General features: G+C 48.7%; 1 protein-coding gene across 2 annotated transcripts in view; it reads right to left on the bottom strand.

Moving 5' to 3' along the window:
• TRIM2 (tripartite motif containing 2) overlaps positions 1-13,496 on the bottom strand; it is a 110,145-nt gene extending 96,649 nt beyond the window's left edge. The window contains exon 1 of one of the 2 annotated variants that reach the window (XM_012726854.1): positions 13,353-13,496. The gene's annotated coding sequence lies outside the window, so the exon portion shown is untranslated. Of the gene's footprint in view, positions 1-12,733; positions 12,867-13,352 lie in introns of those variants that run through there. The other variant, XM_012726855.1, reaches the window with a different exon arrangement.
• Between the last annotated feature and the right edge of the window lie 9,660 nt (positions 13,497-23,156).

Genomic DNA, 23,156 nt, shown 5'->3' with positions numbered 1-23,156 from the left:
GCCATTTAATTGCTTTTTTTAAAGGCTTATTTATTTATGCATACAGTACTGGGGTACAGGCTACAGGTGCAGGGGTGGTGCTGAATACTGTGAATTGTTTGGTTCCTCATCTCTGAAGTTATTTAAATGAAGAAGATGAAAAAAACATTCTTCACCTATAATATTTGACCTTTTCAGTTTGTCTTCACCAAGCAAAGTTGATTTATAAAAGAAACAAGAAAGAGGGCCCTCCCTGGTGGTGCAGCAGGTTAAAGCACAGCACTAAGAAGCTAAAGCCACTTCCGCATGAGTTCGATCCCTTCTGCCCCGGAGGAGATCCACATGGTCAGCAGACCTCTCCTGACCCGCCTGCTGCTCCCCTCAGCAGTGTACTTTGTCAGTTGGCCTGTTTCCTGCTCCCCACTCTCTCTGGTGAATCCTCTCACCACCCCTGCACCTCTGACCTATACCCCAGTTCTGTATGCACAAATATTTATTTTAAAAAAGAAAAGAAACAAGAAAGAAGTAAGTTTAGCTAACATCTCCTGAGTGTTTTGACAAACAAGAGAAAATCTAAGTACATGTCCTTCAAACATAGTTCCCTGGCTTTCCACACAACTGCCAGATGCTACATCTCTAATCCAACTAAACAATTCTGATGGAAGAATTTACACTTAAAGATACCCATGTACCCCACCATGTACCGTGAGATCCATGTGGAGGGAGCTGTCAATTGACAGTGCTTTCTTCTTCTCCTGGCTGGTTTGGGACACAAGAATGGGCCCTGAGGAGCCTGATGCTTCTCTGCCTTCCGACGGAATGTCAGGCATAACCTGCGATAGAATTTTTGCTACACAATTATAGCCTTTACTATTTTATGGTAATAAAAAATTTAAAAACCAGAATATGAAAAGGGGATTCTATTGGAATCCATTGCTCTTTCTGCTATAGTATCATCGTTCTTTGTGGGTAATGACAATATGTGCTCTCCTTAGCTCAGCAAAGCTTGTTTTTTTCTCACTTGTTCCCTTCTGGTCATTTCTTAATGTCCAAAAGAACAGGCTCTTTGATATGAAGAGAGATACATGGCGACAGGGTGTGGCTCCAATTCAGAGGATGGAGCTCGGCTTCCCTTTCGGGACTTGGCAGCCACAGCAATATTGAAAAGCGACTCTCAGTGCAACCTCTTAGGTGCTGTAACTCTAGAAGGTTCTGCCCTTGGCTGTCTCATGAAGCCCAATGGGAATTCTTTCCTTAGTGACATAGCTTGACAATGAGGTCCTTGCAGCTCCTTTTACAGATTTAAGGTAGATGAAATAGTTCAAACTTTCTGTTTACCTGACAGTTAAGCAATATTTCCTAGAGAGTCTCTTTAGTCCTCTGTATTTTTCCTGTTGTTTAAAAAAAAAAATGCATGAAATTCTGCAGATATTCCAATCCCATCTTTAACCTTCAGTTGGAGTTAGTGTCAGTGAGTCACAGAATGATACAGTCAGAGGTAACCTAAGAGGTCATTACCTCATAGATAAGAAAACTGTGACCCAAGGAATGAAGTGGCCCAGTTTCCACATTCAGACCAGACTCCTGATACCCCTCAGGCTCTCCCGGGGCTTGGGCTGACCCAGAGCCAGCTTTGTCATTTACTCATTCATTCATTCATTCATTCATTCATTCATTCATTCATTCATTCATTCATTCATTCATTCATCAAACCTTTATGATGTTCAGTTTTGGAGACACAGCCCCAAGCAAGTTCTGAGACACTAAATAAGCTCAGTCTGGGGCAGCAGCTCTAAAGGAGACCAGGTGGAGGGTACTGGGACAGGAAAGACATCTTGAAAAGGTGCGGGCAGGTCATCCCAAGTGGGGGGCAGGAACAGGCCCAGGGAGGGAAGCACTTACAGGAATGAGGAACAAACGGGAGGCTGGTGGGGCTGGAGGAGAGTGATTACCGCTGTAATAAACTCAAGACTGAAATATTCTGAAACACCTGATGGACTTTGGGAGAAATTGCAAAGTAAAATGAACCGTTTTCCATGCACCCCCAATAACTGAAACGAACCCTTGTCCATATCCTACGCAGGCACTGGGTTCCCTGCTTTGATTTTCACGTATTAGCTCACTCGAGCCTAATCACCATCCAGCAGGGCACTTACTACTTGTTGATGAGAAATCGGAGCTGCACGCACACCACCCAAGGTCATACCACTGAGAAAGCGCAGAGGGACAGCTCCGTGCTCTCGGGACCACACTCAGCCTGGACATGCAACCGCCTCTCGGTCTCCTTCTCCAAGCAAGGCCAATCTGGGTGGTCACACCCAGCAGCCTGCCTTCGCTCCAGCCTCTTCACTGCCAGTTCTACGCGCAGTGATCTCAAAGAGCAGCTAGTGTCTGCACTCAGTGCTTTCTGGCTGCAACCTCAGCACCGACCTCCCTTTTCTGGCTTCACTAGATTCCGGCCAAAGACTTTCCTCCTCACCGTCTCCACCACCTACCAGCGCTCCAGGGCCTCAGTTTCCTCACCTGAAAATGGCCTGCTGGGGGCTGCTCAGACTGAGGTGGACAGGGAGCCCCGCTCAGCCCAGCTCTTGTCATGCTCCTCCTTCCCAGACAGCAAGTGTTGGAGGTGGGAGGGAGCCGGCTGCGCTCTGGGATCCACCATTGTTTTCTAAGCGCTCACCCCAGGCAGTGTGTGCAGACTTGAGGCCAGTCTCCGGACTCCTGTGCAGCGCCTTCCCTGGCACAGGGGCCATGTGCCCTGGTGAGAGTGTGGGAGACAAGAGCTGGGCCAAGAAAGGTACAGAGAGCCAATGGGTACCCCAAAACCCCAAGGAAGCAGACACCCAGCTGTCCCCTCCAGCCCTGTGTCCAGGACGCTGGAAGTAAGTCCCAACAAGGGAGTCTTGTGTCCCTCACAGGCCCCCTCTGCATCCTGGCCCTGCCTTCCACAGCCCAGCCCAGGGGTGGGGGTGAGGGAAGCCAGAACTGTCTTCTGGCTGGGAGGTGGCTGGTGGAGGCCAGGAAACTCTCAGCCTCTGAAGGTCTTTGTTTGAGCTAAGTCAGCCCGCTGTGTCTGCTGGGGGGGGGGGGGGGGGGGGGGGGAGGTGGGGGTGGCAGACAGGACACTCTCATTCTGCTCACAGGCTCCCACAGCCTGATACAGAACCCAATGAGTCCTGCTGGGGTGCTGGAAGTGCGCCCCTCACTGCACAGCCCGAGGCTTTATAGTGCCCCCTTCCCGATAAGAATAAAACCCACATGCTAGGGACCTGGAAAAATTAATGAGGTATCATGGGAGTGTGGCGAGCTTCAAGGGAGACCCCTCGATACTGTGCAGTGACATTATGTAAATGGTGCCTGACACACATCCAGTTAATGAAGTTAACGGGGCTGGCTGTATATTCACTGGAGCTCATGGGGCTGTATATTCATTGAAGGCCAAGGGTCCTCTCTTTCAGTAGCTTCATGGAGGCAAGGTGCCGGCGTTCCCAGTTAGTTCTTTGAGGATGAAGCTGATCCATTTCTTCACTGCAGGTTTCCAATGGAAAGTGCCAATGCCTGCGCTCTGCTCCTCCCCAGCCCCCACGGAGCTCTGCTTGTGCTCAGAGACCCTGGCGTGGTTTGGAAGAGAACCCCAGGGCTGGCTGCCTGTCCAGCTCCCCACAGATCTGGCAATAAAATTCGCGTAGTTAAAGGCGGTCCTGCTCCTGACACCCTGACACGGCAGCACTGTCACCCGCCAGGTCCAGGCTGGCAGGGCTGCCTGCGGCTGCCCGGGCAGCAGCGGTCTTCTTTAGGGTGACTCATGGGGCAGGGGCTGCTGGTGTGTGCCCGGTGTCCCGTCTTGATCCTTTCGTAACACAAAGTTTTCGTTCAGGACATCTTTCCATGTTTCAATCTGCCATGGCCTCATCCTCACGTCATGGTCTATTTTTCAATGGGCTATTTGTTCAGACATCACCCCTTTTTATTTTTTTGGCCAAATGTGAGAACAATGACATTGTTTCAGTGGGAAACTCTATAACATCTTTCTAGAAAGGTCACGAGTGCAATTGCATTCCTTTGTGCTTTCACCGGTGAGTTATAAAAGAAAGCGTTTTTAAAGTATAAACTAGGGTAAAGAGTGTAAGATGCAGACATGCTCTTTCCTCCCTGGACATGGTACCACTCTCAGCACAGACTCACCGAGTGCAGGGCCTAGGGAGGACAGGCAGCTAGTGAATTAGAAGAGCCAGGATATAGGATTTGCATCCAACATTCTGACCACGGCGCCCACCTTCATTATATTACACCACACACCCAGTTCTGTGGTCAAGAGTTAAAAAGTTGAACAACTTTCCCTCAAGAAGAGCAAGTAATCTGAGGTCACCGTTAGACTCCTCAGAGGCAGAAGCTGACTTGCTGACCGCCCTCCACAAGCGCCGGCAGCCACACGCCGGCCAGGCCCACGCAATCCTGCGCTCACGCTGGGGCTGAGTATCCCAGACAGCAGCAAACAGAACAAGGAGAGTGCAGGACACCGAATAATGCAGGAGAGAAAAAACGTTTTTAAAATTCCACTGCTTATGGAGCGCTGCACTGCTGAGCTGAGCCAAGCCTCGGCTGCCGCAGTGAGAGTTCGATCACCGCCCAGGAGGTGACCACATGGCGAGGCAGACCTCTCCTGACCCGCCCGCTGCTCCCCTCAGCAGTGTACTTCGTCGATCTGCCTGTTCTGTTCCCCACTCTGTCTCTGGTGAAGCCTCTCATTGCCCCTGCACCTCTGGCCTGTACCCCATTTCTTTATACATAAATAAATAAATCTTTAAAAACAAAAAAGACACATAAAAAAAAAAACCAACTAGTGCACCATCTTGTCTATGAGAGTTCTTTGAGCTGGCCATTCACTCACTATGGAGCTCTAATGGAGCCCACCATGGGGAAAAGGATATTCTGAGGGTTCTGCCGTCTTGTTCTGCATGGAGGCGCAGCTGGGGAAGAGCAGTGGCTGGAAAGTCTCATTTGAGTCAAACTCCTATACCTGCTTAATAGCTGGCAGTCTTGGTGACTGACACTCTGATGCTCTCACCCCCAAAGTGAGAACAACACCTCATCACAAGACTCCTATCAGGACTAACCGTAGTCCTGCAGGCACAGTGACAAGACTGTCTGCCACATGCCCTGTCAACAGGGGTGACTTTTTCACAAGGAGAGTTGGTGTCTCTTTGATCCATGTCTGTGCTTGTGAAAGCAGTAGGGGGTGGTTATAAACATTTGTTCTGTATAAAGAATTACTGTCCCCATTTCAAAATTGTGTATTGAGCTCACAAAACAAAGGACCTATTTTATTTCCCAGTACAACACAATCTTTGTTACTCTGAACACTAGAGGATGCGCAATTTGCAATTATATGGATGTCCAAAAACCGGCGCTTGGAGAGTTAATCCACACTGACAAGATGGCTGTGGCTGCACCGGGCTCCCTCCTGGAGAAACACAGATGTGGAGGAAAGAACAGAAAATGGAAGGTACTTGTGAAGCGGAGAACTCCACCTCCCCCCCCAACCCCCAACCCCCTCAAATGAAGCCTAGAAAACAATCATCTTCTGAAAGTCTGCGCACTCACTCACAAGAAGACTTTGTTCACTTTGGGGAAGAGAATGAGAGCAGTGACTTGCTGGATGACCTCAGAAATGCTGATTCCTAGAACCCCAGGGAGGGGTGTCAGATAACACCGCCTGCTCAGTGATCCTGCTTCAGAGACCCACTCAAAGGGATCAAGACAAGGAAGGAGGGGGGAGTGGACAGCCTTTCTGAAACACTTCTCTCCGAAGGGTCATAAAAAGCGTGACACACGCAGTGTGAGCGCTGCAGCTGCCTCGGAGCCTAAACTTCGCGCTAATCAGTTCTGGAAAGTCCTAAATTAAAGATGAGCAACATTATTTGTTGCCAAATCAAAGCATCATACAGTTGTGATTTTTCCTTAAAATCATGAACTGCAGGTAAATGCCTAAAAAGAATAACAAATCAGTGGAAACCAGGTGACCTGATTTTAGTCGAAGTTTTCCCAAAGTTCATCTGTGGTGCTGACTGAAGACCCCAAGGTGGCTTCCTGACAACCCACCTGGGGGGACCATCCAGTCACATTCCAAGGAGCATATTTACATTTCGATTAACTTGTCAAAGACTGTAAAAGTTTGAATGGCAGATAAAAGCGAGAAGAAAATAATCCCCGCAGAGATTCAAATGGTCACATGGGAATTCGTAACAATTCAGTGAGCTTTTTTATATAATGGGTACAAAACCGCTTTCAGGTCCTTAAAGATTTACAGTGGCTTCACGATGGTCTTGGGAACAAGTGCAAAGTCCTCAATCTGAGATCCCAGCCGGCTGAGCCCCATCTCCTGTCTTTGTCTTGATCTCATGGCTCATTGCAGGTCAATGAGCCACAAGCCCTTCACATCAGTTCTCTTTGTACCTTAAACCAACCAGTGCTTGTCCCCACCAGGGGTGAGGAAACTGAGACTCTGCTCATGAAGCAAACCCCTCCAGGGCATACACATTCAAGAAACAAACCCCAAACAGTGACCCCAGAACTGATTTCCACACTCCACCAGCCTTTAAGGCACTGCTAAGGTGTTTGCCTGTCCACCTTCTCTGCCTACCTTTACAGTTCCAGAACATTCCTCAAGGACCTGCAGCCACCAGAGCACCCCAACTACACCCACAAATATCAGTGTCCCCCATCCCAGCCTCATACAGAGCACACATCTCTGTCACTATCCCTGTGCTGATTAGTCTAGCGTTGCACCTGACACTCTCTCTGTTAAGTTCTTCATCTGTTTTTTGTGCAAAAAATCTTTTTCTAAACAAGAGCTAATCCTTTTTATTGGTCAGGCACCTTTTGTTGATACTGAGCAGGAGAAACAGGGTAACCATTGCACCACTTTAATTTTAAAATTTCTACATTTTGTTGCCCACTATCTGTAATGACACATTGGAGGGACAATTTACTTTTTGGACTGCCCCTATATAATGATGAGAATAATATATTTAAAAATAAAATTTCTGGGCCCTCCCTGGTGGCGCAGCAGGTTAAAGCACAGCAGTCAGAAGCAAAAGCCACTTTAGCACAAGTTCGATCCCTGCCCTGGAGGTGACCCACATGGCACAGCAGACCTCTCCTGGCCCACCTGCTGCTCCCCTCAGCAGTGTAGTTCGTCGACCTGCCTGTTCTGCTCCCCACTCTGTCTCTGGTGAAGCCTCTCACTACTCCTGTGCCTCTGGCCTGTATCTCAGTACTGTATGCATAAATAAATATATCTTTAAAAATAAATAAATAAAATTTCATAAGCTAGAAAGAAAAGGAAAAATACCGGGTGGTTTCTCTCATAGCAGGAATATAATGGAACAGGTGAGAAAATAATGATAATGATGAACAGCTACATACCAGAGACATTTTGTGGGGGTAGAGTGGGGAATGGGATCAAAAACAGTGGGGGGAGGGAAATGCACTGGACTATGGTGATGGTACATGGGTGAGTTGGTGATGGGAAGCCCACAGGGATTACAACTGAGATGGGAAAATTCACAAAAATAGGTAAAAATAAACTATTATAAAATTTAAAAAATAAATAAATAAGTCTTCAAATGGAAATGATTTTTAAAAACCAATGACAGTTCTCAGTAGTCTCTTAATTGAGTCCTACTAATATTCTTCTTCTACTAATATCTTCTTATTAGTCTCAATCTTTAGTCATGAAGGACAGAGCTGAATCGAATAACCATGACCAACGATATTTACCCCAAACCATGGAATCCCCCCTTATTTAGTTTTTCTATCACCAACAAACAGAAGTTAAAAAAAAAATGGACTGGAATTTTACCTGCCCTCTTTCCCCAGACACACTTAAGAAGATCTGTTAAGAGTGACTCCGAAGAGGAGGACTCAATAGAAAGGGTCTAGAACAGAGACACAACAGCATAAACGACTACCAAAAAAAGCAAGCTGTTTGTATAAAACTTGGTAGACAAGCCCAGCGGCCAGGACCCGCCTCAGCAACCTGCCATTATCAAGCCGGAAAGAGGTGAGACCCTACGGCAGAGAGCAGGCGGGCAGTCACCCTAACAGCCAGCCTGAGCTACGGCGGGAAGACAGACGTGCCGGGGCCTGAAGGGAGCATGGCACAGAAGGGCCCCGCGTGCGCGGCCTGCCCTGGCCTCAGGCCTGAGGCTGTCTGGTGGCTGCAGTGAGACACTGGCAGCCCTCACACGGGCCTGCTGCGCCCCACCTTACATCCTGCCCTCGGGAGCTGGTCCCTGGTAGCTACAGAGGCACAGGCTGGGATATGATCTGGAACCTAGGATTCAAGTAGAAGCAGCACTTCCCATCCAGTCACTGGGAGAGGGGCAGAGAACCCAGCAAAGCCCCGGGCCGGCAGTTGGATGCCAGGGCCGATATGGCTCCTGCTCTGCTGAGAAATGCATTTCCTGGTTGGTGACCAAAATCCAGCCAAACCCCGGGGCCTACTCGCTCTTGTTCTGTGGGCTGGCTGCACAGCCTGACTTCACAGCCCCGCTGCTCTGCCAGCCAGGGCGCCTCTGGATCGCAGGTCGCCCCGCAGACAGTGGGCTGGCATGGCAAGGTCTTCCTAGCTCAGGGCGGGGCATGCACCTGCTCAGTTACCTGTTCGCCTGCTATCCAGAGCTGCTGGCAGCTGCTCAGAGTGCCGAGTTCATCTGCGTGAGGTCCACCTTGCTCGGCAAGCAGAGTGAACAAAGCCGGCTTCTGTGCACTGGTGCTGTGGTGAGGGTTTGTCTCTGGGCTGAATCCCCCCTCCTCACACATGTGCCCAGGCTGTGTGTGTGCCCAGGGAAGAGAGGGAGGCGCCACCCTGGTCTCACAGGGCAGCCTGAGGCACAGCCACAGAGTAGGCCTCTGGTAACATCGCTACCTGCACCAGCATCCAAACAAAATAATAGCGCCCCACCTCCAGAGGGGAGAGGCCAGGAGAATCCAGGCAAGTCACATTTGTGAGTCTCCTGATATTTTTCTACCTCTAACAAAGGTGTCCTTGTCCTTGGGAGTGGTGTCGAGTGTCCCTCTTGGCTGACGGAGACACTTTCATTGCTGTGCGACTTAGGGAAGGCCAGCAGGAAACTTAAGAGATGTGTGAACTGGAAATTTTAAAAGTTTCGTTTATTTGTACGAGGGCCCGGTTAACGGGAGTATAGATTGGTCCTGTCTCCATGGAAAACTGTATGGTGCAAATACGAGCTGAAGGGATTCAGGCACGCTGTGTTCCCTGCAGCATTATCTGTGGTAGCCAAGCTCTGGAAATAACCTAGTGGCAGAGGACAGATCAGTAGATACAAAGCTGTGGGTGCACACACACCCACCCACGGAGGAATACTACTCAGCTATAAAAAGAGGTGGAGTCTTGCTGTTTGCGACAACTGGAACCGGAGGGGATTACACTAAGCAAAATAAGACAGAGGAGAAAGACACTCAAATGTGGGAGATTAGAGAAACACAGCAAAGGAACAGACAAAACGAAGCCAAACCACCCCCAGAAATCTGACTATAAAGGTGAGGCTACCAGAGGGGAGGGGCAGGTGGCCGGGGACTAGCGACCATGCGGAGGAGTCCTGGTGTCTGGGCAGTGGTGTGCTGAGGCGGTGAGCCTGTCTCTCTTAATCATATGCAGTGCTGTAAAGCAACAACAATACTAAATTCTTTTAAAAATGCCACTGAACCCCTCATGCCTCAGCCTCAGTGCACTTACATGCATGCAGAATGCATACTCTCTTTTTTTGGCCCATCCAAGACACCAGATGGCAGCTTCGGGATCGGGCCCAGACCTCCCATAGAATGAATGGATCAAGCTTCCTAATCCCCCAGATGGTGGATGTGGGGAGCCGGCAGAGCAGGTCATGCCTGCCGAGGGTCACTGTCAGAACCTCCAGGACCAGCCTCTTTAACTTGCAGTCAGGGGAGGTCAGGAAACTAGAGCACTTTCCTCCTTTCAGATAACCCAGACAGCTCTATCAAGGAGCAAATCCTCAGTGAGGATGACGTGAGCCTTCAGAAAGCAGGAGGCCAAGAAATGGCTTTTTCAGTCAAAAAGAAAGCATGGAAAAAAACAACGTGAATGAGGAGAGGCCCTGGGAGAACAGCTTATTTGGCTCCTATCCCTCCCGGGCAGACAGGACTCAGGGCCATGGCTGAGGTTGCCCACGTGGCCTGTGGGTCAGCTTCAGCAGGTGTGTTTTGCTTGGCAAGCACACTATATTGTTAAATGGTTTACTCTTAAGTAGCTGGAGAGTTAAAGATCTGGAGATTCCATACTAATAAATAAAAAACTAGATTTCCAGATTCCCTCAACAAAGCAGAAGATCTGGCAAAGCTCCTGACATCTGTCCACGTGTGGCTCGCAGCTTCTTTCCCAAACGCTGTGAGCCACTGGGCACTAGGGCACATTCCTGGGCCCTGCCAGCCCTGGCCCCTGCAGCGGCAGACTTTGCCATCGGAGCATGACGGGATTTCTCGGCCCCATGCTTCACCTGGAGAGCTCTGCGAACAGCCTGACCTGGATGGGACCAGTTATGTCAGATTTTGGACCTGGGGAGGGACGAGGGCTTCAGTCAAGCCCCAGGAGACACTGACCGCAGTTGGGTTTGGAACCACAAAGACAAGACCACAAGCCATGCAGGACACATGAAAAGTGACCCTCTTCTTGAACCTTCTCAGGGTTCATTTTACTGTGTCACTATTTAGGTCTCCATGACATGCTGTCAAAATCTACTTTTCTCTTACTCTGTTCTCAGCACCTCACAGTCTTGTGTGCGTGTGTGTGTGTGTGTGTGTGTGTGTCCGTGTGGTGTCTCCTCTTAGCTTCATTAAGTTAGTTTGGTTGCTCCATTAGGAACCCCTTCTCCAGTTTCTCCACATTCTTTTTAAAGTACCATGGACAAACTTAGAAACAACGCCCTGTTCTTTCTTTAACTAGAATTCCGTAGAACTATGTGTTTCTGGTTCTATCCTATCATACTTAATCTCTCAGAATTACATTAATTTCTTTTCACAACATTTATTTTAACACAGCATCACCTGGTTTCTTATTAACAAGAAATTCATTTGCAAAAACCAGAAACACCACACTCCCAGATAGAAAATCAAGATTTGGGGCCAAGCGAAAGCACTGAACATCATGCTAATTTTGGAGGCAGAAGAGTAACAAATTGTTCCCACAGTGACGACCTGATGTGTAAAATCAAAGTGGGATGTTGTAGTAGTTTTAGGATCTTTTTAAACCTGCAAGTGAAGTAATTGTATTCAATAGGTTGACCTGGTTTTAGGCAATTTCTAAGCACCATTTTGGAACTGTTTTTCTGAGGGCTGCTTTTTTAAACTTTTCCCATTGTGTGGACTTTACTTTCTCTCCTATTTGTGCTCACTGAGATAACCCCCAGTATAACAGAAAAGTTATAAGAGAAAAGTTGCTTGGTGGGAGTCAGAAGGCCAGGTCACCTGAAACTCTCTCTGAGATGTTGCTTCCTCTTGCCCATTTTACAGATTAGAAAACTGAGGCCTGAAAAGTTTTTATGCTTGTGCATGTCCACACACCAGATGAACACCTGAGGGGAAGGTGAGATCTCCCATAACCTTTGGCCCTGACACTGGATACTAGAGGCCACATTAAGGAGCTCATTTCAGGGACCCTGACAAGTGCTGAGATTTCTCTTTTCCTAAGGCCTCCACCTAGTGTCTTTTGCCCCCAGATTGGCATGTTCAGTGTCCCCGATGCATCTCCATGTCCATGTGGTTCAGGCCTGAAAGCGTGATGCTGAGATGCTCAGCTCTTGTCCGGGTCCCTGAAACTGGCCCCTTGGTGTGGTCTCTGGTATCCAGTGTCAGGGCTGATGGTTCTTGGAGGCCTCACCTTCCCCCTCAGGAAAAAAGAGAAGGTCGTTTCAAAAATACGTAAGCTATAGAGAGATCCTTGCATAGAGCCAGCTCCGCAAATTTGAAGCTCTTGTCCAGAAATAAATACAAAGTTGAGCTTCAGCATTCCCAGTAGCAATTGACTCTGTGTGTGTGTGTGTGTGTGTGTGTATCCCACACTCATACCTTCATATTTTGAGGAGAAAGGAAGGGAACTGAGGTGTTTTTTTTTTTTTCCTTTCTGTTTGATCTCCCTAAAATGTCTGCCCTGTTAGAACCCAGCTTTCCAGGAGAGGAAGGTGTGGAGAACTCCGGCATTGGCTAGAGCCAGAGGCCCGGCGTCTGTGAAAGCCCAGAGGCGCCAGAGCCCAAGAAAGCCAGTCACCCTGCTCCCGGCGGGCGGCGCCGCCACACCCCGAGCTCCGAGCTCTCCGGGGATAGGGCTGCGGCGGTCACTGCAGAGTACAAAGGTCCCTGCCGGGCGGTGGGGGGGGGCGGGGGGGGAGTAAAGGCCGACCTGCCCTCATTGTTTGCAGCCAACAGTAAATTGCAACTTCTTCTCTTTCCCCAAAAGAATCCCAGGGATTAAGCTGTTGAGGCCCAGGGCCCTTTTTCTTTGTGCATCTGTCCCCAAAGCACTGGACCCGTTCCCAGGCCCCGGGGCTACACGCCGCGCTGCGCACCTCTCACCCCAAGATAAGGCGTGGCGACCAGGGTCGCGGGGCCCAGCCCGGCCTCCGGCGGCGAGTGCGTCCCGGACCCCCCCCCCGCCCCCCGCTGGACGCCTGAGGACCCCGCCGCCTGCGAGCAGCGCCGAGCCGCCGCTACTCACGTTTGCAAAGGTTTTGGTGAAGGACGGGAATGCGCGCCGAGGGCCGCGTTCACGCAGCCAGAGGTGACCGGCAGCAGCCCGCGGAAAGCGCCTCGTTTTCCGCAAGCGCACTCACGGCGCTCCGCGGAGCTGCTAACGCAGCTGCCCGCTTTGATAACTGTGTCAGGCCGCCCCTCCCCCACAGGGACACAAAGATGACAGCCTGGAACCGAGGTCCGCACGCTCGATCGCAGCCCCCCGCCTGTCCCCGCGCGGCCGCGGCTGGGGTGACTGCAGGGAGGGAGCCCAGCGAGGTTCAAGTGCCCACCCAGACCTAGGAATTCTCCAGAAGCCCCAGTTCTTCCCTGGAGGCTCTGAGCATAAATCTGATCTTTCCCCCGACGGTATGTGCGAAACAAAAGCGGCGGCGGGCGCCTCCCCAGTTTACCGAGCCCGCGTCTCACGTGTAAGGGGGACTCTCTCCAAGGGACGTGGCACCCGCCCCGGTAACACTCGGCTTCTGGGTGCCGGGGGGACATCCGGCCCGCGGCAAAGCGCCGGAAGCCATCGACCGGGGTTTCCCTCACGTTTCAGTCGCGCGCCCCGACTCTCCCCAGGACGCGGGTCCGCAGAACCTTACTGTCTGGGGGCGCTCCTCTGCACTGCCCCGTCGACCCGAACCATCTCCGAAGCGCGGACAGCTCCTCCAGAGGGGCGGGACTTTACCAAGCTGGGAGGAATTCGTGGCTCTGGTTTGCAGGTGAATTATCTCCCCGAGAGTGGCGCTTTGTGAAACACAGGGCGATAACCGGCTCGGAGCGCGCGGCAGGCTGGAGGCCCCGCCCCCGGCCCCGCCCCGCCCGCCCCGCCCCTCCGGGCCAGCGCACCTGCCAAGGCCCGGAGTGGTTGCCGTGGAAACCCAGGAGCGCCGGTTCTCCTAGGACGCGCGGTTCCCCTGACAACTGCGACCGGCGGTAGTCGATCCGGGAAGGATGGCGATGGATGCCTGTTTTAAATAACAGAGTGAAAGAGATTTGGGGGTGAGGGAGAAATAGCCGCAGTGATATAGGGGGAAGGAGGCGGGGCCGCGCGCGTCCGTGCTTGCGCGGGGTTCGTGGACCTCTGCATCCGCGGGACCGCATCGTCCCCCCTCCCCCCTCCCCGACCCAGCGAAGTTATGCTTGGTTTCAAAATGAATTCATCATTTTCTTAAACATATTTACGTTTTTTCTATTCTGCTTCAGATACTAGTTATTTTTTCAGATACTAGTATTATTCAAGGAGGAGATCTTAAAAATGGATGCTGTAGAGGGGAGACTTCTTGGGGAAAATATTTGACTGTGGATAATCTCGTGCGCAGAAACGCAAGACTTGTTCCGCATGTGATGAGCCCTTGGTTACATACTTAAATTCATTATTTCATGTTTGGATCAGGAGAAAGGGAAGGGTGGACGACACAAGTGGCCATATTTGTAAATTTTGAGTGTTCATATGCCATCCTGTTACTTTCGGGTATGGACATATTATGCTAATGAAATCACAACTAGATACTAGATATTAAACAATAAAGTGAAACAAGTTAGTCAACTTTGTGCAAGGCATAACAGGATTGCATGCAAACATACCTCATACTGGTTTCTCCCGACTATAAATTGTATATTTCCTATCTGAGTTATTAAAGGTGGAAAGTCAGTGGCATATTTGAATTAATGAGATTTTATTGTGCACATTCCAATGTGCTGTGATCTAAGTTCTCGATTGAGATGACATATAATATGCAAGATTTAAATACTAAATATGTATAGACACATTCATCTCTTTAAAAAATCATAAGTGCCTTTCTGTAAATTTCCTGCATCTAGTTTATATGATGCAGGTAGTAGCTTATGTAAAAGAAAACAGGAAAATCTTGTCATAAAGACTTCTGTCTAATATACAAATTTTGCAAGTTCATATTTTTAAAACTGAATCTGCTTTGAAGCACAGAATTCTGTAATCCTCTGCCACAGATGTTTATTTGCAAATAAAGAACTCTAAAACAAAAACGTTATGCCCGGCGATAGAATAGAAACTCACTTCCCTCTCCAACTACATTTCAAATTTGAGAAGACAAAATAGTATCAAGATGGTCATCCTCACTTCTAGCAATGTAAAAATTATCATGGTAGCCATTATGCACGGGTGTGGATATGAACCAGTGCCCTCCCTGGTTGCGCAACAGGTTAGGATGCAGAACTGCAAGCTGGCTGCAGCCTCTTCAGTGCGAATTCGAACCCCTGCCCTGGAGGTGACTCACATGGCATCGCAGACCTCTCCTGACCTGCCCGCTGCTCCCCTCAGCAGTGTACTTCACCAATCTGCCTGTTCTGCTCCCCACTCTGTCTCTGGTGAATCCTCTCACCACCCCTGCACCTCTGGCTTGTACCCCCAGTCCTGTATGCATAAATAAATAAATCTTTTTAAAAAATATGAAGCAATGTAATCATTAGAAGGTATCATTCCAAAAGACTAATTAAGAGTAAGATGATTATAGTTAGACTATGATATTAACTGGTAATATTAAGCAAGTTTCAAGATAGTGGATACTTGCGATCCCAGTCTTGTTCACATTATGTCTGTGTGTATTTATACAATGATGATTCAGGGCAATCCTGGCTCACACTTGCCTGTTTTCCACACAAACACTGTCAGTGAGAACAGTGTGGCAGAGTGAAGAGTCAGAGCTGGCTGAAGTCCCAGCTGACACTTCCTGCTTATGTATGTTTTCTCATTTGAAAAATGGTGCTAATAAGAACACCTTCCTCATAAACTGATTAAGATTATGTGATTCAAAGCCTGAGGGACATTTCAGCACAGGGTCTGGGACATGGGATTGTACCGATCTATTGTAACAACTGCATTCATTCCAATCTTTAAGCTATTTTCTTCAGGATTTTAATTATATCTTAGATGTTTTCACCCTTCATCTAGGCATCATTATTTTATGCATGCAACATTGTATTTTCCACAGTTTTATCTATGCTTCTCGTGATTCCCTTTGAGAACTTCCTTCTGGGAGCATTCTCCATTTCCTTGAAGTAGAAGCCTATGAGGATTCGTAGTGAGTGGGCAGCTCCATGCCTTTCATTTGATAATGTCTTCACTTTGATCTTGTTCCTGAAATGTGGTTTCTCTTGACATGTGACTTTAGGCTCACAGCTATTTTCAATCAGCACTTTGAAGATTTCATTCCACTGTCTCCTGACTCCACTCAGAATCAACTCTCATGGCGATTTTCACTTTTTCCCCTAGGTAATCTTTCCATGTTCTGATTTTATTCCATTATTATCTCTCTTCAATGATACTAAATGCCCTCATTTAAAATTTTGTATGAAATCTTTCCAGGATTTGTAAACTCTGCAAATTTAACTCAGGTTTGTTATCTCAGATGACTCACTCATTCATACTTGTCATTTTCTTTTCACTGAATGATTTTTGTTTGTTGTGAACTCAGGACATTTTGTGAAGAACTTCCTTGAGTTCTATGTGAAGTTCACTGCCAAGGGAGGTGGACTGGCCAGCTGGGACACTTCCAGTATGGACCCACTTTAAAATTAATACTTAAAGTTTTCAGCTCTGTGTAGGAGGTGTCAATGTTAGCCATAAACATTTGTGAGTAGCAGCCTAGATTGAGACTACTTACGAAAAATTTTCTGTACTTCCTCAAGCACCAATGCTGAAGTAGGGAACACCTCCATATACAGACTTACTGATTTCGTTTATAGCATTGGCACGAGTTCGATCCCCGGCCAAGGAGGTGACCCACATGGTGCAGAGGATATCTCCTGTCTTGCCCAATGCTTCCCTCAGCAGTGTACTTCAGTCAGTCTACCAGTTCTACTCCCCTCTATGTCTCTGGTGAGTCCTCTCAACCCCTGCACCTTTGACCTAAATTCCAGGTTTTGTATGCATAGATAAATACAAATAAATCTTAAATAGCCTCCAGAAAACTGTAGAGAGACAGGCAAAAGAATGACAGTAGACTGCTACCTCACAGCATACAGAAAAATTAACTCAAGATGGATTTAAAAAAATACTTGGATGTAAGTCCTAAAGCCAAGAAATACGTAGAAGAAAACACAGGCCAGACACTCCATGACACAGGCTTCAGTGGTCTCTGTGGACAAGAAAACAAAAGAACACAAGTAACTGGGACTACGACAAACTAAAAAGCTTTTGCACAATGAAACAAACTAAAACAAAGACACGCTACTGAATGGGGGGAAATACTGATGCATCCTACAGTGGGCAGGGGACTGATATTCAAGACCTACATAGACCTCAGACAGCTCCTAGGTATCTACCCAAAAACCACAGGGACACTGGGGCCCTCCCGGGTGGCGCTGGGAATAAAGCACAGCACTATGTCGCAGCCACTGCAGCACAAGTTCAATCCCTGGCCCCGAAGCTGGTCCACATGGCGCGGCAGACCTCTCCTGACCCGCTCTCTGCTCCCCTCAGGAGTGTACTTTGTAGATCTAACTGTTCTGCTCCCCACCCTGTCTCTGGGGAGTCCTTTCACCCCACACCTCTGGCCTGCGCCCCAGTTCTGTATGCAGAAATAAATAAATCCTTAAAAAACATAGCAAACCCATTGTTCAGTAATGGCACCTTAGTGAAATAAACAGAAAAGGATTATGGTCTTTATATTTGCCCAGCACCTTAAGATGTTCTACATTGTGGCTTCTCTGTTCACATCTAAGACCTTTGCAACAGCGTCTACAGGTGCCTGTAGGTACTTCCCAGCCCTCACCCTACCTAAGTGGTTGGGCACTGTCGACTGGGGTATTGTCTCACCCCCTCGCTAGACTATAAACTCCACTTGGACAGGGCCATGTCTGGGTTTGTTACAGGGCACCCCAATGTGAATTGGGTTGCCTGACTGTGGGTCTTTACCCGCACGTGTATGATTCAATAGTATTGTGGACACACTCAAAAAGGTTAAATAATGGATTTATTTATAAGGAGAAAGGTAAAGGAGTAACCCAGGGAAAGAGGGAGAGAAACACAGGTTAACTAGGATGTCCTACCAGTTCTGCTGACTTGGACTCCACCGGCATGCTGAAAACCGATTGAGCGCCAAAACGATCAGCCACAAACCACCAGGCCAAGAGACCCCCAGAGCCCACCTGTCCGGTTTTATCCCAACCTGGCTGCTCAGCTCCGCCCTCACGTCCCAGTTGCTTCTCCTTGGTATTGATGGGATTAGTAGTTCCACTATCTGGAGTGGGGCGGAGCCCATGAAACCTGTACCTGTTACAGGTTCACCTTTGTACCCCTATCATGGGCGTTTGATAAATATTTATTAGAATAAGCAGTGTCCCACCCCCCCACTCCCCCACCCCCGAGCACTTTTGAACTCTGGAAACTCTGATTATACACCTCTCCTCCTCCTGACCCCTGGCCACCTTCAGTTCCATTACTAAGACCTCTTCTGAACTATAATTGTAAGTTGGAGCTAGAAACCTTTCATTTGTCCCCACCATGCTACACAGACCACATTCCCACTGGCCCGTACCTGAGTAGAAGCCCAGTGTACAGTCACCCCGCGGCCTGAGAAGAGGTGGCGGCCGAGGGCATTGGCCAACCCGCTCTTGTCCAACCACTGCTCATCGAAGACTAAGTGCAGACAGCACCCTAAGAAGTGAGGGGTGGTAGGGGAGGCAGACATTTCTCTCCTCAGGAAATTAATTAGACCTTCCATTCAATTTGCCCTTGGCCTTGTGAATCTCACACCATCCCCCTCCAGGCAGGGTGAACTTGCAAAACTGCCCGGTGTTAAAATCCATCCTGACTATTGTGATGCATCAACCTGAAAAGATCATGTGATAAGTACGTGTTTCTCTAACCTTCCTTCTGAGAATACAAAGCTGTAAACACACACTGTATTACTGTGATGGGCCCTCTCAAAATGTGAGATAGCACTGGGTATTTGCTACCAATTTCCCCTCCTGTCAAAAAGACCTCAAATGTAGAGGAAATTTTACTAGGGTGGATTGAATTTACCCCGTCTCAGAAGTGGGCCTGATGAGCGCAAACCTGCAGGGACACATAACCCTGGCGAAGGCCCCCCCGTGCCTGAAGGGGTGATTCTGTAACTGCAAAATACTAACAAAGATGCCAACAGTGGTACTTCCGTAATTATTTTCCTAATTTAATTGTCAAAATTCCTTACAGACTCATTGGATAACGACATACACGGCATGCTTTTGCGGACTTGTGGAATATATAGAAACAAAGCAAACAAACTATTAGAGAGAAGACAGACCAGCCGAGCCTGAGTGGAGCAAGGAGGTCAAGTGTATGGTGAGGACCTTTGGTGGCGATCATGACTCAGTGTGGCCGGATGCCAGAGCGTAATGCTGTGCACCTGCACCCTACTGAGCGCGATGGCACTCCAATAAAATTTATTTTTAAAGATTCATTTATTTGTGCATACAGAACTGGGCTACCGACCAGAGGTGCAGGGGTGGTGAGAGAATCCACCAGAGACAGAGTGGGGAGCAGAACAGACAGATGGATGAAGTCCACTGCTGAGGGGGCAGCGGGCAGGTCAGGAGAGGTCTGCTGCGCCACGTGGGTCACCTGGGGTGGGGGCGGGGATCGAGCTTGCACTGAAGCGGCTGAGGCTAGTTTGTAGTGCTGCGTCCTAACCCATTGCACCACCACGGAGAGCCCAATAAAATTTATTTTTTTAAAAGACGATGTCATGGCTCTCCCTGGTAGCGCAGTGGGTTGAAGCACAGCACTAAGAAGCTAAAGCTGCTTCCACATGAGTTCAATTCCTGCCTGCCCCGGAGGTGACCACATGGTTTGGCAGACCTCTCCTGACCCACCCGCTGCTCCCCTCAGCAGTGTACTTCGTCGATCTGCCTGTTCTGCCTCCTGCTTTGTCTCTGGTGGAGCCTCTCGCCGCCCCTGTGCCTCTGGCCTGTACCCCAGTTCCTTATGCACAAATAAATATATCTTAAAAAAACAAAACAAACAAACAAAAAAGACGATGTCATTAAGTGCAAAGAAAGCCCCCTCCAAAGACCTTTTACTGCCAAATTTAGACCCTGTGGCTTTATGACCACACCCAAATGTTCCAAATTCTGGACTTTTATTTGTGCGTGTATACCCCAAATGTTCCCTGCCCACTAGCTCCCCACACAGCCACCTACCAGTGGGCCAGTCCTAAGTGGGGGAGAGGCCCCAGTGGGGTGGCCTTTGTCTTTCGAGCAGAGCATGGTTGTGCTTCCTGTGTGCCTGCAAAACCCTTGTGCCCTGGTCTGCAATTTGAGACACACAGAACCAAGGCCCAGCCCTCCCGGGCTGGTGAACGCACAGTGCATGTGCTGAGCTCCTGGTGGCCCCGACATTTCTAGGGGAGATGCTGGCTGTAAAATCACTCTCCTGCAGATGCTGGAAGCAAAGAAGTTTCTGTGCTCTGCAAGCAAATTTAGGAACCGGCCTTAGGCTTTCAGATGGTATTTATAGCATTTTGGTTTCTTTAATCATTGGTGTAAGAAAGAGGTCCTCTGCTGTCCTGTCCCCCAGGTCTACACTGGCTGGTCTGTAAAATGCAGAAACTGGCTGGAGACAAGCAGACGCTAATTTGCTACGGAGATGATGCTGTGTAACAGATCCTCTCCCAAAGAGCAAGGAGGAAGTCAGTGGTTAACATCGTCCTCGAAGCTCACATTTGCAGTGTTTTTTGTACCAGGCACTGGGCTCATTTTTTATTCTTTATTCTCAACATCACTCCACAGCTCAATGCAGAGAGCTCATTCATGGCACAAACAAGCAAATTCGGCACAAAGCGAGTATTTAGCTCACCAAAGACCCCTGGGGACGTAAGTGATAAAAGTCTGACTTGAGCTCAGGTGGCCTAATGCCAGGCCCCGAGCGCTTTCTTACCCTGGAAGTCTGATGAAGTCCCTTCAACAGGTTTTTGGTGAATCCCTCCAGGAAGAAAAGAAAGCTTCAGTACCTCAAGGTTTGCTGACTGCCAAGTGTGATTCGGAGGGACTGGGTCTCTTATCACATCAGCTCGAATTAACCACAATGACAAAGCACACTGGCCTCTGTGTCCCCCAATATGGTTTTCCATCTCAACCTGATCTGCGTGACATAGGTGCAAACATTTCAGATCAAAGAGCAAAATGGGAGGCAAATTAAATTTGGTTGTCAGGAAGATGGTCTGAGAGGGATCCTAGAAAGATGTAAGAAATGACAGTCTGGTTTTTAATCACACCAGTTCCCCGCCTAAAAACAGAAAGAGCAAGTCATTCACAAGACCAAAACCCCGAGGAAAACCTTTACAGGGAAATAGAAAGTTAAGTCACCCACACAAACCCCAAACTACATGTGAATAAAACCAAGCCACCACCCCCCTCAGGTAACCAGAACCTATGCAGAAGGCATAGGAGGGGAATACGTGCACCCCTTGAACCCGAGAATCTCACAGTTGCATTAGGCCTTCACTGGAATGCAAGATGGAGCAGTGTGAGAAGAGCAGCTGAGACAGAGAGGGGCTTGTCAGCCCAGTAGTGGGAGGGCCCAAGAGTCCTCGGTAAGCCGGGCTAATTCCCATCAACTCCCAACACACGCTAGCCAGCCCCTGCAGGCACAGAACTCCACACCACCGAGCCATGGACCACTCCAGCAAAACATGGACAGTAGAGACAAGAAGGAGAAGGCTGAGAAAAAGGAGGCCACCATCAGAGAGTACAATGGACTGATTCATTGTGTGTATAACAACCACCCCAACCCCCAGGACTTGCAAACACAGTAATTCTATTATTGGTGGGTTCCATATCCCAGAAATTCCCAGAGCCTGGTGGGATCGGCTCCAGGGTACCTGGGACCTCATCTGGGAAAGCGATGGGCTGGAGCTGGAGTTCCCTGGAGGTTCTCCACTTATGTAGGGACCTGGGGTGAACTGATACCAAGTCCTGCTCTCGGATGGCGTTAAGAAGCATACTTGCAATTGGCCTATCTAACCTGCTGGTCTCAGGAAGTCTGCACTTCTCACAAGCCAGCTCAAGTCTCCACAACCATGTCTTCTAGGGGCCATGGCGCAACCAGGAATTGTCGTTATACATGCATCTGCTGCTTGAGACAGACACAGGCCCTCCCAGATTCCACCGGAGGGACATAACCCCACCTGCAAATACTGACCTGCAGAAGATCGGTGCCATGTTTTAAAACCACCCCCAAAATTAGTGCATTTTCTTGAACACTGGCAATTAAAGCAAAGGAAATTAAGCTCTATTGGTGTGAGCTCTGTCACTGAGAAAGCAAACACTATGAACGGCGCAAGCTTTTATAGAAGTATTCTCACGAATCTGTGAAAGATAAATGATGGAATTATATAGCACTACCGCTTTGCAGCCCCCAGTGACTTCAAGGCTCCAGACATAGGGCATCAAGGGCCAGTGACATTACAAAAGACCAGCAGTGCAAAGTGCCTGTGGACGAGAAAGCATACTGCCCCCTAGCGTCCTGCCGGAGGAACTGGAGGCGAGTGGGATCAGCGTCTGCGCGCAGCAGCAACGTCTCCAAGAAACAGGATGAGGCGCGGGCTGCGTGACCAGGCTCTGAGAGGCGGCGCTGTGGGTCAAATACCCCAGGTTCTTCAATAGATAAAGAGCCTATAGGTTAAATAAACTTAAAAGCAAGAGCGGGTATGCGGTCTGACCTGGGCATGCATAGTTGGGTGTGAAAACCACAAAACTAGGAAGCGACTATGATATCAAATCAGAACAGCGCTTATTTTTTGGAGAACTGAGGTTGGAACAGGGGTTTCTGGACGTGCTGAATGAATATGGTGCTGGACATTTGCTTTCAGTAAGGATAGCTGGATCTTTCATCACTGTAAGAGTATAGATTACAATTTTTTTGAAATCCCAAAGGAAATGGCTTTAAATATCAGTGATTTATCACAACGTGCTACATGGAAGTTCACTTTGTAATCATTCATTGAGCATGACATTGTTTGGGGGGGTTTCTCCATTTTACAATAAAACTCAATAATAAAAGAGTGGAAGAGTGATTTTGTTGGTGACGATGATCACAGAGGCGGCAGTAATGGGAGCCAGCGTGTACTGAACACTAATCTAGTCTGCACTGTTTCATTGACTTCCCACCACTATTATCCTGCCTTTTTTTTTTTTAAGACAAAAAATGTATTTATTTATGCATACAGAACTGGGGTACAAGCCAGAGGTGCAGAGGCAGTGAGAGAATTCACCAGAGACAGAGTGGGAAGCAGAACAGGCAGATCGACCAAGTACACTGCTGAGGGGAGCAGCGGGCTGGCCAGGAGAAGTCTCCCGTGCCATGTGGTCACCTCCAGGGCAGGCGGGAATCGAACTCATGCTGCAGTGGCTTTAGCATCTTAGTGCTGTGCTTTAACCCCCTG

The sequence above is a fragment of the Condylura cristata genome, unplaced genomic scaffold (genome assembly GCF_000260355.1).
Source record: "Condylura cristata isolate star-nosed mole 26May11 unplaced genomic scaffold, ConCri1.0 scaffold00018, whole genome shotgun sequence".
NCBI lineage: Eukaryota > Metazoa > Chordata > Mammalia > Eulipotyphla > Talpidae > Condylura > Condylura cristata.
The sequence above is the reverse complement of the archived record's forward strand: the minus strand, read 5'-3'. Positions and strand labels throughout refer to the sequence as shown.